Source organism: Tursiops truncatus, chromosome 3 (assembly GCF_011762595.2).
Source record: "Tursiops truncatus isolate mTurTru1 chromosome 3, mTurTru1.mat.Y, whole genome shotgun sequence".
Classification (NCBI taxonomy): Eukaryota; Metazoa; Chordata; class Mammalia; order Artiodactyla; family Delphinidae; genus Tursiops; species Tursiops truncatus.
Genome location: NC_047036.1, coordinates 52,385,524 through 52,400,865, shown reverse-complemented (window position 1 = coordinate 52,400,865; position 15,342 = coordinate 52,385,524).

The following is a 15,342-nucleotide window of genomic DNA, read 5'->3' as shown; positions in this document are numbered from 1 at the left end:
CAAGGGAATCCCCGTAAGGTTAACAGCTGATCTTTCAGCAGAAACACTGCAAGACAGAAGGGACTGGCAGGACATATTTAAAGTGATGAAACGGAAAAACCTGCAACCAAGATTACTCTACCCAGCAAGGATCTCATTCAGATTTGATGGAGAAATTAAAAACTTTACAGACAAGCAAAAGCTGAGAGAGTTCAGCACCACCAAACCAGCTTTACAACAAATGCTAAAGGAACTTCTCTAGGCAAGAAACACAAGAGAAGGAAAAGACCTACAATGACAAACCCAAAACAATTAAGAAAATGGGAATAGGAACATACATATCGATAATTACCTTAAATGTAAATGGACTAAATGCTCCCACCAAAAGACACAGATTGGCTGAATGGATACAAAAACAAGACCCATATATATACTGTCTACAAGAGACCCACTTCAGACCTAGAGACACATACAGACTGAAAGTAAGGGGATGGAAAAAGATATTTCATGCAAATGTAAACCAAAAGAAAGCTGGAGTAGCAATTCTCATATCAGACAAAATAGACTTTAAAATAAAGACTACTGGAAGAGACAAAGAAGGACACTACATAATGATCAAGGGATCGATCCAAGAAGAAGATACAACAACTGTAAATATTTATTCACCCAACATAGGAGCACCACAATACATAAGGCAAATGCTAACAGCCATAAAAGGGGAAATCAACAGTAACACAATCATAGTAGGGGACTTTAACACCCCACTTTCACCAATGGACAGATCAACCAAAATGAAAATAAATAAGGAAACACAAGCTTTAAATGATACATTAAACAAGATGGACTTAATTGATATTTATAGGACATTCCATCCAAAAACAACAGAATACACATTTTTCTCAGTGCTCATGGAACATTCTCCAGGATAGATCATATCTTGGGTCACAAATCAAGCCTTGGTAAATTTAATAAAATTGAAATTGTATCAAGTATCTTTTCCGACCACAACGCTATGAGACTACATATCAATTACAGGAAAAGATCTGTAAAAATACAAACACATGGAGGCTAAACAATACACTACTTAATAACCAAGTGATCACTGAAGAAATCAAAGAGGAAATCAAAAAATACCTAGAAACAAATGACAATGGAGACACGACGACCCAAAACCTATGGAATGCAGCAAAAGCAGTTCTAAGAGGGAAGTTTATAGTAATACAATCCTACCTTAAGAAACAGGAAACATCTCAAATAAACAACCTAACCTTGCACCTAAAGCAATTAGAGAAAGAAGAACAAAATAACCCCAAAGTTAGCAGAAGGAAAGAAATCATAAAAATCAGATCAGAAATAAATGAAAAAGAAATGAAGGAAATGATAGCAAAGATCAATAAAACTAAAAGCTGGTTCTTTGAGAAGATAAACAAAATTGATAAACCATTAGCCAGACTCATCAAAAAAAAAAAGTGAGAAGACTCAAATCAATAGAATTAGAAATGAAAAAGGAGAAGTAACAACTGACACTTCAGAAATACAAAAGATCATGAGAGATTACTACAAGCAACTCTATGCCAATAAAATGGACAACCTGGAAGAAATGGACAAATTCTTAGAAATGCACAACCTGCCAAGACCGAATCAGGAAGAAATAGAAAATATGAACAGACTGATCACAAGCACTGAAATTGAAACTGTGATTAAAAATCTTCCAACACACAAAAGCCCAGGACCAGATGGCTTCCGAGGTGAATTCTGTCAAACACTTAGAGAAGAGCTAACACCTATCCTTCTCAAACTCTTCGAAAATATAGCAGAGGAAGGAACACTCCGAAACTCATTCTACGAGGCCACCATCACCATGATACCAAAACCAGGCAAGGATGTCACAAAGAAAGAAAACTACAGGCCAATATCACTGATGAACATAGATGCAAAAATCTTCAACAAAATACTAGCAAACAGAATCCAACAGCACATTAAAAGGATCATACACCATGATCAAGTGGGGTTTATTCCAGGAATGCAAGGATTCTTCAGTATACGCAAATCAATCAACGTGATACACCATATTAACAAATTGAAGGAGAAAAACCATATGATCATCTCAATAGATGCAGAGAAAGCTTTCGACAAAATTCAACACCCATTTATGATAAAAACTCTGCAGAAAGTAGGCATAGAGGGAACTTTCCTCAACATAATAAAGGCCATATATGACAAACCCACAGCCAACATTGTCCTCAATGGTGAAAAACTGAAAGCATTTCCACTAAGATCAGGAACAAGACAAGGTTGCCCACTCTCCACTCTTATTCAACATAGTTCTGGAAGTTTTAGCCACAGCAATCAGAGAAGAAAAGGAAATACAAGGAATCCAAATTGGAAAAGAAGAAGTAAAGCTGTCACTGTTTGCAGATGACATGATACTATACATAGAGAATCCTAAAGATGCTACCAGAAAACTACTACAGCTAATCAATGAATTTGGTAAAGTAGCAGGATACAAAATTAATGCACAGAAATCTCTGGCATTCCTATACACTAATGATGAAAAATCTGAAAGTGAAATCAAGAAAACACTCCCATTTACCACTGCAACAAAAAGAATAAAATATCTAGGAATAAACCTACCTAAGGAGACAAAAGACCTGTATGCAGAAAATTATAAGACACTGATGAAAGAAATGAAAGATGATACAAATAGATAGAGAGATACACCATGTTCTTGGATTGGAAGAATCAACATTGTGAAAATGATTCTACTACCCAAAGCAATCTACAGATTCAATGCAATCCCTATCAAACTACCACTGGCATTTTTCACAGAACTAGAACAAAAAATTTCACAATTTGTATGGAAACACAAAAGACCCCGAATAGCCAAAGCAATCTTGAGAACGAAAAACGGAGCTGGAGGAATCAGGCTCCCTGACTTCAGACTATACTACAAACTACAGTAATCAAGACAGTATGGTCCTGGCACAAAAACAGAAAGATAGATCAATGGAACAGGATAGAAAGCCCAGAGATAAACCCACGCACATATGGTCACCTTATCTTTGATAAAGGAGGCAGGAATGTACAGTGGAGAAAGGACAGCCTCTTCAATAAGTGGTGCTGGGAAAACTGGACAAGTACATGTAAAAGTATGAGATTAGATCACTCCCTAACACCATACACAAAAATAAGCTCAAAATGGATTAAAGACCTAAATGTAAGGCCAGAAACTATCAAACTCTTAGAGGAAACCATAGGCAGAACACTCTATGACATAAATCACAGAAAGATCCTTTTTGACCCACCTCCTAGAGAAATGGAAATAAAAATAAACAAATGGGACCTAATGAAACTTCAAAGCTTTTGCACAGCAAAGGAAACCATAAACAAGACCAAAAGACAACCCTCAGAATGGGACAAAATATTTGCAAATGAAGCAACTGACAAAGGATTAATTTCCAAAATTTACAAGCAGCTCATGCAGCTCAATAACAAAAAAACAAACAACCCAATCCAAAAATGGGCAGAAGACCTAAATAGACATTTCTCCAAAGAAGATATACAGACTGCCAACAAACACATGAAAGAATGCTCAACTTCATTAATCATTAGAGAAATGCAAATCAAAACTACAATGAGATATCATCTCACACCAGTCAGAATGGCCATCATCAAAAAATCTAGAAACAATAAATGCTGGAGAGGGTGTGGAGAAAAGGGAACACTCCTGCACTGCTGGTGGGAATGTGAATTGGTACAGCCACTATAGAGAACAGTATGGAGGTTCCTTAAAAAACTACAAATAGAATTACCATATGACCCAGCAATCCCACTACTGGGCATATACCCTGAGAAAACCATAATTCAAAAAGAGTCATGTACCAAAATGTTCATTGAAGCTTTATTTACAATAGCCCGGAGATGGAAACAATCTAAGTGCCCATCATCGGATGAATGGATAAAGAAGATGTGGCACATATATACAATGGAATATTCCTCAGCCATGAAAAGAAACGAAATTGAGCTATTTGTAATGAGGTGGATGGACCTAGAGTCTGTCATACAGAGTGAAGTAAGTCAGAAATAGAAAGACAAATACCATATGCTAACACATATATATGGAATTTAAGAAAAAAAAATGTCATGAAGAACCTAGCGGTAAGACAGGAATAAAGACACAGACCTACTAGAGAATGGACTTGAGGATATGGGGAGGGGGAAGGGTAAGCTGTGACAAAGTGAGAGAGAGGCATGGACATAGATACACTACCAGACGTAAGGTAGATAGCTGGTGGGAAGCAGCCGCATAGCACAGGGAGATCAGCTCGGTGCTTTGTGACCTTCTGGAGGGGTGAGATAGGGAGGGTGGGAGGGAGGGAGATGCAAGAGGGAAGAGATATGGGAACATATGTATATGTATAACTGATTTACTTTGTTATAAAGCAGAAACTAACACACCATTGTAAAGCAATTATACTCCAATAAAAAAAAAGAAAAGAAAATGCAAAAGGGTGAGAGACAAAACTAGCCACGGAGAGCCCAGTATGTTTTTGTTAAAGTTGTATTTCGCTTGACGTTTTTTCATAGTGAATGAGGAAGAGCTAGGGTTTAAGTCATTTACATCTTAGAAAGTTCTCTCTATCCGCACTGTGGAAACTTTCTCTCACCACCCATCCCCAAATCCAGTCTGTCAAAAATTCCTATTGGTTCTATATTCCAAATGCATCTAAATTCTTACTTCCAGCAGTTCCCTGGCAGTCCAGGGGTTAGGACTCCAGGCTTTCACTGCCATGGGCCCTGGTTCGATGCCTGGTGGGGGGAGCTAGGATCCCGCAAAGTACGTGGCACAGCCAAAAAAAAAAAAAAAAAAATTCTTACTTCCTTTCCTATAACCACCGCTACCATTCTGATCCAAGCTACCATCATCTAGATTTGAAGTAGTCTCCCACCCGGGCCTTTGCTTTTCTTCTTGCCAGTCTACACCTACTCTCCACATGGTGGTCAGCACAGCCCTTATAAAACTTCAGTCAGATCATGACTCCTCTTCTTCCCGTTCACTCCTGTTCTTCACTGTAGTCCTGCCTCACACCCCCGCCCACCCTGCTGCAGCTATTGTGGCCTCCTTGCCTTCAACACACCAACCTTCAACACAGCCTTCGACACACCAACACAGGCCTGCCTCAGGGCTCCTCCCAGCCATTCCCTCTGTCTGCAGTGATCCATCCCCCAGACATCCTTACCTCCTCCTTTGTCTAATGGTCTCTCTCTCCATGAGGCTTATACCCTGACCACTGTGTTTCAAACTGCAACCCTCCCAAGGCACTTCCTATTCCTCTTTCTTTTTAATTAACTTTTATTGAAGTACAGTTGCTTTACAATGTTGTCTTAGTTTCTTTTTTTTTTTTTTTTAATTTATTTGGCTATGTCGGGTCTTAGTTGCGGCACGCGGGATCTTCACTGCAGCATGAGGAATCTTTCCTTGCAGCGTGTGGGCTCTTTGTTGTGGCGCACAGGCTTCTCTCTAGTTGTGGCGCTTGGATTGCAGAGCTCGCGGGCTCGGTAGTTGCAGCGCACAGGCTTAGTTGCCACGCGGCATGTGGGATCTTAGTTCCTCAAACAGGGATCAACCCCACGTCCCCTGCATTGGAAGGCGGATTCTTAACCACTGGACCACCAGGGAAGTCCCAGTGTTGTATTAGTTTCTACTGTACAGCAAAATGAATCAGCTATACATATACATATATCCCCTGTTTTTTGGATTTCCTTCCCATTTAGGTCACCACAGTGCATTAAATAGAGTTTCCTGTGCTATACAGTATGTTCTCTTCCTATTCCTCTTACCCTGCTTTTCTTTGTCTTTTTTCCATATCTTCTAACATGCTATAATTTATTATTGTGTTTATTGTTTAATGTCTATCTCCCCCACTAAATATAAGATCCATGGGGAAAGAAATCTTTGTTTTGTTCTTTGCCATAACCCAAACATTAGCACACAGTAGGTTTTGACACATAGTAGGTGCTGGATAAATATCTGATGAATGACTAAGTGAACAAATGAATGGGGAAAGGACTGGAGCAGAGGTCAGCCTGAGGATGAGAAGCCAGATGAACTCATAACACTGCAGAACAGTCTTGACTCTGAAATGATGTGTCATAAAATTATGGGATCAATGACAAGCCTTTGAAAGATGACTTAGAAAGATTGGCAGAAGAAATCTATTGGTCTGAAAGTAAACTAACCCAAGTAGGATTTGCTAATGCAGAACCAAATTGTGTCAAAGTTCAAATAAATTTTGGTAAGTATTCTGAGAATTGGGCTTAGAAGTCATTCAACAAATATTTATCAGTTTATTATGGTGTTCAAGGACATTCAAACATTAAATCTCAAAATTTTATAATTTGATAAGGGAAATAAGATGTCTAACAGGTTGTAACATAGCCTAGAGGTTTTTTTTTACAGTAGGCTCTTACAAGAATATTCATAAGAATACAGTAACTACAAACAAACAATGCAAAGAAAGCCATTCCCATATACTGATTGCTTGAGTATAAATTAAACCAAGATTTCTGTAAAGCTTTTTGGTAGTACATACCAATTGCCTTAAAAAATATTCATTCCCTGATCTAAACTAAAGAGAAAAAATGCATAGGAAAAAGAAAAAAGAAAAAACACACCAAAATGTTAACAATGATTATTTCTGAAGAATAAATCACCAAATGTCAGTGTCTTCACCTAACAGTGTATCCTATCCATGTAAGAGTATAACCCAGTGTTCCTAGTGCACAGGTGGCTCTCCTCCATGCAGTGACTAAGGGATCCAGACTCTTTCCATCCTGTGGTTCTTCACATCCCCTAGGGCCTCATGATCAGTTGCATCCTTTCAGCAAAAGGGGAAAAGATTATGAAGAAAGCACACCTATTTCTTCAGTCTTGGCCCAAAAGTGAGATATATATATATATATTTGCAAAAGGAAGAAAGTTAATAATCTTTGACCCAGTCACCCCATCTACAAATCTATAGTAAAGAAATAGAGTTGTGGGAAAAATTATGCTAGATAGATGATTAATAGTTACATAGACAGATACATAGATAGATGCATAGATACCTACAGAGATATATGGCAGTAGATAGAAAAAGATAGAGGCATAGATTGTGGCAGAATTATGAAAAAACAACAACAAAAGAGTTCCACCAATAAAGGAGTGTTCCATCCACATTGGGAAGTATTATTCAATCATAAAATATTTTCAGCAGTATACATAAAATAGTCATTAAATGGAATTTTTACTGGCCTATGTTAATCTATCCAACTAGAATTTATATTTTAAATGATGATACCTAATTTGGCCTAAGTGCAGGGATACGTTAACAGTCTAAATAGGTAATCTTTTTCAAAGGCAATTGGGAATAAGTATAAAATGTCTTTGTCCCAGCAATTGTATGCTAGGATTTATCATAAGAATAAAAGTACAGATGTACAAAAAGAGTCACTTCTATGAATGCTAAAAATGTTGATTAAATTTTCCCTGCAAAAAGAAAAATTATGAGCAACTTAAATTTACAACAATTTCTGATTCTTTAAATATATTCTGGTACATTCATGTGATGGATTACAATGTAGCCTTTTTAAATGTGCTGTAGAAGATTATTAAATAGTATAGAAAATATTCAAAATGTGTCAAGTTAAAAAAACAAGTTTCAAAGTAGTATGCACAGTAACTTATATGCATAAAATATTTAGAAGACTGGAAATGTATACATCAAAATGTTGAGTTATTTCTGAGTGGTGGGACTACACATCCTTTTTGTTTTATTGCTTATGATTTCTCTCCCTTTTTCAACATTTCAACAATAAATATATAACACTTTAAAATCAGGTTTAAATATTGTACTTGTATTTTAATAATATTGGGGGAAATTCTCATAATGATACTGAACAAAGTAAACTGCTAAACTGTACACAGGGTGTGATTCCAGTTGTATGTGTTCACAAAAAAATATATAGTGGAAGAAAAGACATCAAAATGTTAACAATGTTTATTTCTGAGTAGTAGGGTTGCAGTTCAGGGGAAAATGGAGTCAGCAAGTCCACCCCTCTCTCTCCCCTACTAAATGCAGTTGTAAAATCTGAACAGAATACAAGGAGCAGTGATTTAAGGATTCTAAAAGTAAAGCAGCAGGAGGATTAAGGAAGATCAGCATTTGAAGCGCCCCTGAACCAATTTACCATTTTTCAAACTCCAGTGTACTCTTGCCTGGGCTCAGGGGTTACAGGGGAGAGTAGGCAGGGAGGAGCCACAAGCAGCCTTCCACGCAGACAGGCAGCTGTGGGAGAAACCCTCCAGCTCTGGCTCCAGGAGCGGTAAACGGGTAGTAACAGTACTAGCAAAAGGGGCCACAGATGTGTGAAACACTGAGGGAGGGAAACTTTCTCCTCTGATCAGAGGAGCTGTATTCCCCAAAGAATGGAACAAATCCCGTTGCTTTGTTCTCTCTGTCCTCCCAGCACTTGGTCCCGAAGGCAAACACAAATGTGGGAGAGCACAGCAGAGCAGGGTAAATAAAGCCGCAGCTTTCTGGGGTAAGTACCAAAAAGAAGACTCCCAGGGACTTGAATGTGTAAGGAAATCACAGAGAGAAAGGAGCTTGGAAAATCAGTCCCATAAAGTTGTTGATAAACCCCTGGGCTCACTGCCAAGCTGCACGTGCACAGACATAATCCTAAGCAGCATAACAACTTTGAGAGCTGTACTAAGAGATAAACCACCACCCAAATGTCAACCTGGTGGCACACACGGGACAGGTCTGAATAGCACTGCAAAGTCTTTGAAAAAGAACTGACATTGAAACCACAGCCCACAAAAAGCTGGTTAAGAACTTGCAGCCTGGGGCTTCCATGGTGGCGCAGTGGTTAAGAGTCCGCCTGCCGATGCAGGGGACACGGGTTCGTGCCCCGGTCCGGGAAGATCCCACATGCCGCGGAGCGGCTAGGTCCGTGAGTCATGGCAGCTGAGCCTGTGCGTCCGGAGCCTGTGCTCCGAAACGGGAGAGGCCACAACAGTGAGAGGCCCGCGTACCGCAAAAAAAAAAAAAGAACTTGCAGCCTGAACTCAAATGGGCCAGTTGCCTTCTAAAAGAAAGTACCAACATACTCCACAGAATTTAAACAACACCCAAAGTCACAAAACATAAAAGTCAAAATGTCTAATATGCAATCCAAAATCACTTGGAAGATGAACAACCAGGAAAATCTCAACTTCCATGGGAAAAGATAAGGAACAGATGTTAACACAGAGATGACATAGATGTTGGAATTATCTGATTAAGACCTTAAAGCAGCTATTGCACCCCAATGTTCATACCAGCATTATTTACAATTGCCAAGATATGGAAGCAACCTAAGTGTCCATCAACAGATGAATGGACAAAGAAGATGTGGTACATATATAATGGAATACTACTCAGCCATTAAAAAAATGAAATCTTGCCATTTGCAGCAACATAGATAGATTTTAGAAGGTATTATGCTGAGTGAAATAAGTCAGACAGAGAAAAACAAATACTGTATGATATCACTTACATGTGGAATCTAAAAAATAAAACAAACTAGTGAATATAACAAAAAAGAAATAGACTTACAGATACACAGAACAAACTAGTGGTTACCAGTGGGGAGAGGGAAGGGGGAAGTGGAAAGATTGGGGTAGAGGATTAAGAGGTACAAACTACTATGTATAAAATAAATAAGCTACAAGGATTTACTGTACAGCACAGGGAATTATAGCCAATATTTTATAACAACTATAAATGGAATAAAACTTTAAAAATTGTGACTCACTATGTTGTACATCTGAAACATATAATATTGTACATCAACTATACCTCAATTTTTTTAAAACAGACTTTAAAGCAGCTCTTATAAACTTCCTTCACCAAGTAAGCGTGAACATTCTTGAAATGAACAGAAAGACAGAAAGTGTCAGCAAAGGAACAGAAGATAGAAAGAAGAGCCAAATGGGAAATTTCAAACCAAAAAAAAAAAAAAAAAAACCTCACTGAAGCAGCTTAATAGTAGAATGGAGATGACAGAAGAGTCAGTGAGCGTAAAGATATATCAATAAATATTATACAATTTGAGCAACAAAGAGAAAAAAAGATAAAAAGAATGAATCTACGTACTACTTCAGATACCTGTAGGACAATACCAAAAGGCCTAACAGTCACATCATCAGAGTCCCAGGAGGAGAGGAAAAAGGACGGGTGTGGTGTAGAAAAAGTATTTAAGAAATAATGGCTGAAAACTTGCTCACTTTCGTGAAAGATACAAACCTAATTATTCAAGAAGCTCAGCAACTCCAGTGGGATAAACCCAAAGAAATCCACGTCCAGACACACAGCATAATCAAACTCTGAAAAACTGAAGACAAAGAAAAAATCTTGAAAACTATAAGGAAAGAAATGATGCACTACAGAAATCTGAATAACTACAGGTTTCCCCTCAGAAGCCCTAGAGGCAAAAAAAGAGAGAGAGAGAGAGAGTGCAATATTTTTAAGGCTGAGAGGAAAGAACTATGAGGAGAATTCTACATCCAGGATAATATCGCTCGAGATAAAAGACATTCTCAGATGAAGAAAAACTAAAAGAATTCATTTAGACCTGCTCTAAAGGAAGTTCCTCAGGCAGTGGGGAAATAACATGAGAAGGAAACTTGGATCTTCAGGAACAAAAGAAGAGGAACAAAATGGTAAATATCTGGTAAATATAATACACTACTATTCTCCTCTTGAGTTCTTTAAAATATGCATGGCAGTTGAAAATAAAAATTACAACATTGTCTGACAGGGCTCTCGTGGCATGTATATGTTGTGAGATCACTATAGCATAAACAGAAGACAGTGAAGGGACCTATGTGCTGGTGACGTTAGAATAAGAACTTAACTAATGGGAATACATTCATGTTCTGGAATGAACAGGGAGCAGGGAGAATGTTCTCCAGACCAGAGCATGTCCTTAGCAACTACTAAGTTGTATCTAACCTGGAGCATTCTGGGTTCACAGAATCCAATCCTCCAATCGTACGGCTAGTAAAATTGGGCTGGATTCAGAGTCCAGAGTGCAAGATGTAGAGAATGGACTTGAGGACACGGGGAGGGGGAAGGAAGGGTAAGCTGGGATGAAGTGAGAGACTGGCATGGACATATATACACTACCAAACGTAAAATAGATAGCTAGTGGGAAGCAGCCGCATAGCACAGGGAAATCAGCTCGGTGCTTTGTGACCACCTAGAGGGGTGGGATAGGGAGGGTGGGAGGGAGACGCAAGAGGGAGGGGATATGGGGATATATGTATACATATAGCTGATTCACTTTGTTATAAAGCAGAAACTAACACACCATTGTAAAGCAATTATACTCCAATAAAGGTGTTAAAAAAACACCCAAAAAACTGGGCTGGTTTGGTTTGTTTTGAAATTGAGTTCAACCCATAATCCCCAAAGAAGGACAAGCCAGTGAAAGGTCAGACCTGGTAGGTCTTGACTACGGCTCTTGAGCTTCCTCCCAAATAAAATGCAAGAAAAGGCTGAGATAGTTGGAGGGAGTTTTGTGCAAACTGCCAAGCCATTCTTGATCCTCACTGAGATCCGAATGAAACAATTTATGTTTCTGAGCATCAATACCTTCGACTGACCTTGGTGCTGAATGCTTATTGTGATTTTTTTTGCTGCAGCACATTCCAAGTTCAAAGTAAGATGGATATATCTTAGTAATACATGCTGGAGAAAAATCAATTTCTATGATAAATGATGTGATGCTTGTCTTGACTCGGGGCTGTGTGGGCAGCCTCCCGAAAGGCCACAGCTCCCCCCTGAGCTCCACAAAGTGTTTGTTACCTTGGAATGTTTGGGGCTGAGCTGCAGTATGCAGGGAGAGAAATAGTATCTAACCATTTGATTATAACATCTGCTGTGGTCTGCATCTGTCCCTCCAAAATTCATATATTGAAATCCTATCCCCTCCAAACATGATGGTATTAGGAGGTCAGGCCTTTGGAGGGTGCTTAAGTCATGAGGGTGGAGTGCTCCTGAATGGGATTAGCGCCCTTATGAAAGAGGCCCCAGAGGGCTTCCCTGGTGGCGCAGTTGTTGAGAGTCCGCCTGCCGATGCAGGGGACGCGGGTTCGTGCCCCAGTCCGGGAGGATCCCTCATGCTGCGGGGCAGCTGGGCCCATGAGCCATGGCCGCTGAACCTGCACGTCTGGAGCCTGTGCTCCGCGGCGGGAGAGGCCACGGCAGTGAGAGGCCCACGTACCGCAAAAAAAAAAAAAAAAAAAAAGAAAAGAAAAAGAGGCCCCAGAGAGCTCCCTCACCCCTTCCACCATGTAAGGACACAGTGAAGGGCACCAGCTATGAATCAGGACAAAGGCCTTCACCCAAACATACTAGTACCTTGACCTTGGACTTCCCAGCCTCCAGAACTGTGAGCAATAAATTTCTGTTGTTTATAAGCTACCCAGTCTGGTATTTTGTTATAGCAGCCCATGTGGACTAAGACAACATCAGAGGAGACTTTTCACGGAGGAGGCCCATTACATTGGGTGTTGAAGGAAAAGTGGAATTTGGACTTATAGAAATGGGATTGGAAGGGATGGGGTACCTATGGTATTCCAAGCAGAGAAGGCAAGGGCAGGAAAGGGGACCAACTAGTAAGGAACAGAATTTGACTGGAGCACAGAATATATATTCAAAGGAGGAAAAAGGAACATAGGTTGGAAAGATGGATGGGGCCTACATTTGGCAGGATTCTTCCAATGGAAGTAATTGAAACCCAATTCAAATTAGCTGAGTCAAAAAGAAAGGGGAATTCAGTGGCTCTCATTACTGGCACATCCAGAGATGGTGACAGCCTCAGGCATGGCTGGATCCAAGCACTAAAAAAGAACCTCCATTTCTCTCTCTCTCCCCTTCCCTCAGCTGCTCACCAATGGGTCCTAGCCTCACTTACTCCCTCTGCAAAGCCCAATTCCTCCAGGTAGTCATGGGAATAACCATCAGCAGATCAACCTCTGGCCTTGTCTAAGACACTGGCCTCTTACTGGGCCAATCACTGGGCCCTGGTAAATGGGGTGCAATGGTTGGCCAGGCCTGGTTTATATTCCCACCCTCTTTCCATAGAATAGGATATGAAATCAGAAGAAAGGGGATGGGAAAGGGGGAGATAAAATGCTCAGTTAACACAATCCACCACAGGGCCACAAAGTCAGAGTACCAGGTTGGGACTGTATTGTTTAGACAGTGGCAGGACACTGGATGCTTTTAAGGTGAGAGGCATAATCAGAGACGTGAGTTAGAAAGAGGAGTCTAGGGAATTCCCTGGCGGTCCAGTGGTTACGACTCAGCGCTCCCACTCCATGGGACACGGGTTCAATGGCAAAAAAAAAAAAAAGAAAGAAACAAAGAGGAGTCTAGTGGCAGGGTGGACTGCAGTGGTCAGAGGGTGGGGCAGATCCCTCCAGCCCCAAGGGCTCAGGTCTGATTTCCAGAGGGCAGAGGACAGGTCCTTGTCATGGAAGCACTAGGGAGAGCAGAGCACTGGGAAGGAGCAGTTCTTACCTCTTTACCCTGAGAACCAACAACAGAGGACAGGGGCCCTAGAAGAACAATCAGGCGTCAGTGTTTTCTCTGCAAGCCTGTGACACCATCAGACTCACAAAGCTTAACACTGGAGAAGAGGTGGGATGTGGAATGAGTTTTTCCCAATCCAGCAGATGGGGGCTCCGGAGGCTAATTACATGAACTTTGCATGTATATGGGATAAGATCTAGAAGGAAGCCTCCGCACTAACAACAGTGGTTTACAAGAGGAGAGAGAGACTTTCACTTTACACGTTGAACGCTTTGATGTTGTATAAGATAGTTTTACCTTTGCAATGAAAATATACATATGCATTTTATATACATTGCACATGCATTGCAAGTGTATGCATTGTAAAGGAAAGGAACTGTAACTTTTCGTACCTTGGTCTGGTGACTTCGGACACAGCAAGTTCGCTATGGTAGAGGGATGAGCTGGGTACAGTGGGGACACAAAAGGGAAGTGGCTAGTTCTCTCTGGGGCCTTAGGAACGTTTGTTTCATTGAGTAGATGTTCCTCAAGCTGAGACTTAAAAGAAGAGTGAGTGTTGATCAGACCAACGAGACAGAGAAGGAGGATACATTCAAGGCTGCGGGCACAGGGCAGACAGATGTATGAGGCCAACAGCAGCCCGGTGGGTCTGGGTGGCCGAAGCGCAGGGAGCAGAGCCAGCTGAGGCCCCCACTTACATGCCACACCCCGGGCTTTGCTCAGAGGGTGATAGGAAGTCACTGAAAGATTTGATGCTGGGAAATGGCACGAGCAGCTTTGAGTTCAGAAAGTTCACTATAGGTAAAAGGTAGTGGGAGGAGAGAGACAGGAGGCTCCTGGAATAACCTGAACAAGAATGGCTGCGGGGCCTGAACCAAGGCAGTAGCTGTGAGGATCGGCGGTTTCTCACCTCCGTGAGGAAAAGTCGCAAACAGAGCAGGGCGTGGCAGTACTGGGTCAGGGCTACTGGCTAAGGGTTCTGGCCTGAGCTGCCACCGGATGATGGGCTGTAGCGGCAGGAGAGCTTTCTTAAGGTCAGGTCTGAAGTTCTATCATTATAAAGCAGCACTGGCTTCTCTCCCCTTCTCTTAGGTTAGTTACCTCCACTTTGTGGCTGCCATCCGGGGATTCTATCATCCCCGTTGATACTGAAGAGGCCAATGGTGGCAGCGTCCGGAACATGCCCGCCTCCTGCTGGCCTGTGCACTCCGGTCGCCTGGGTGAAGGAAGGTGCCCGGTTCTCTCCGGAGCACAGCCAGGCGGTAGGTTCTCAGGCCTCACCAAGTAAATCCACACTGACATGCCCGGTCCCTGAGCTCCACGCCCGGCCTCAGCACTCTGCCAGGTGGCTTTGTACCACCACCCTCATCCTGTCTCAGAGGGCAAGCCAGCCACCGGTCAGGACCGGCCCGGACATCTTGGCCAGGAGGGCTCCAGCGTCAACAAATTCCCCGCTTCCCATCTTGCATCCTCCCAGCCCCGGGCCCAAGCCCTCCGCGTCCATCCCCACACTGCCACCACACCCTGCGGTCACCTGTGCCTTCTTGCGACTCTCTCAGCATGAGCTCTGACTGGAGGCAAGATCTTAAGGAAGATGGATCCTCTGCGAGGCCAGGCCTGCCTGAGAGACTGGCGGGTCCCCGCAGGGGCCAGGGCCACGGTCCAGAGCAAGGGAGGCGGCCGTCACCAACAGGGCTTCGCTCCGCAATTTCAAGCCCAAGGACCGGCTGGAGATGGC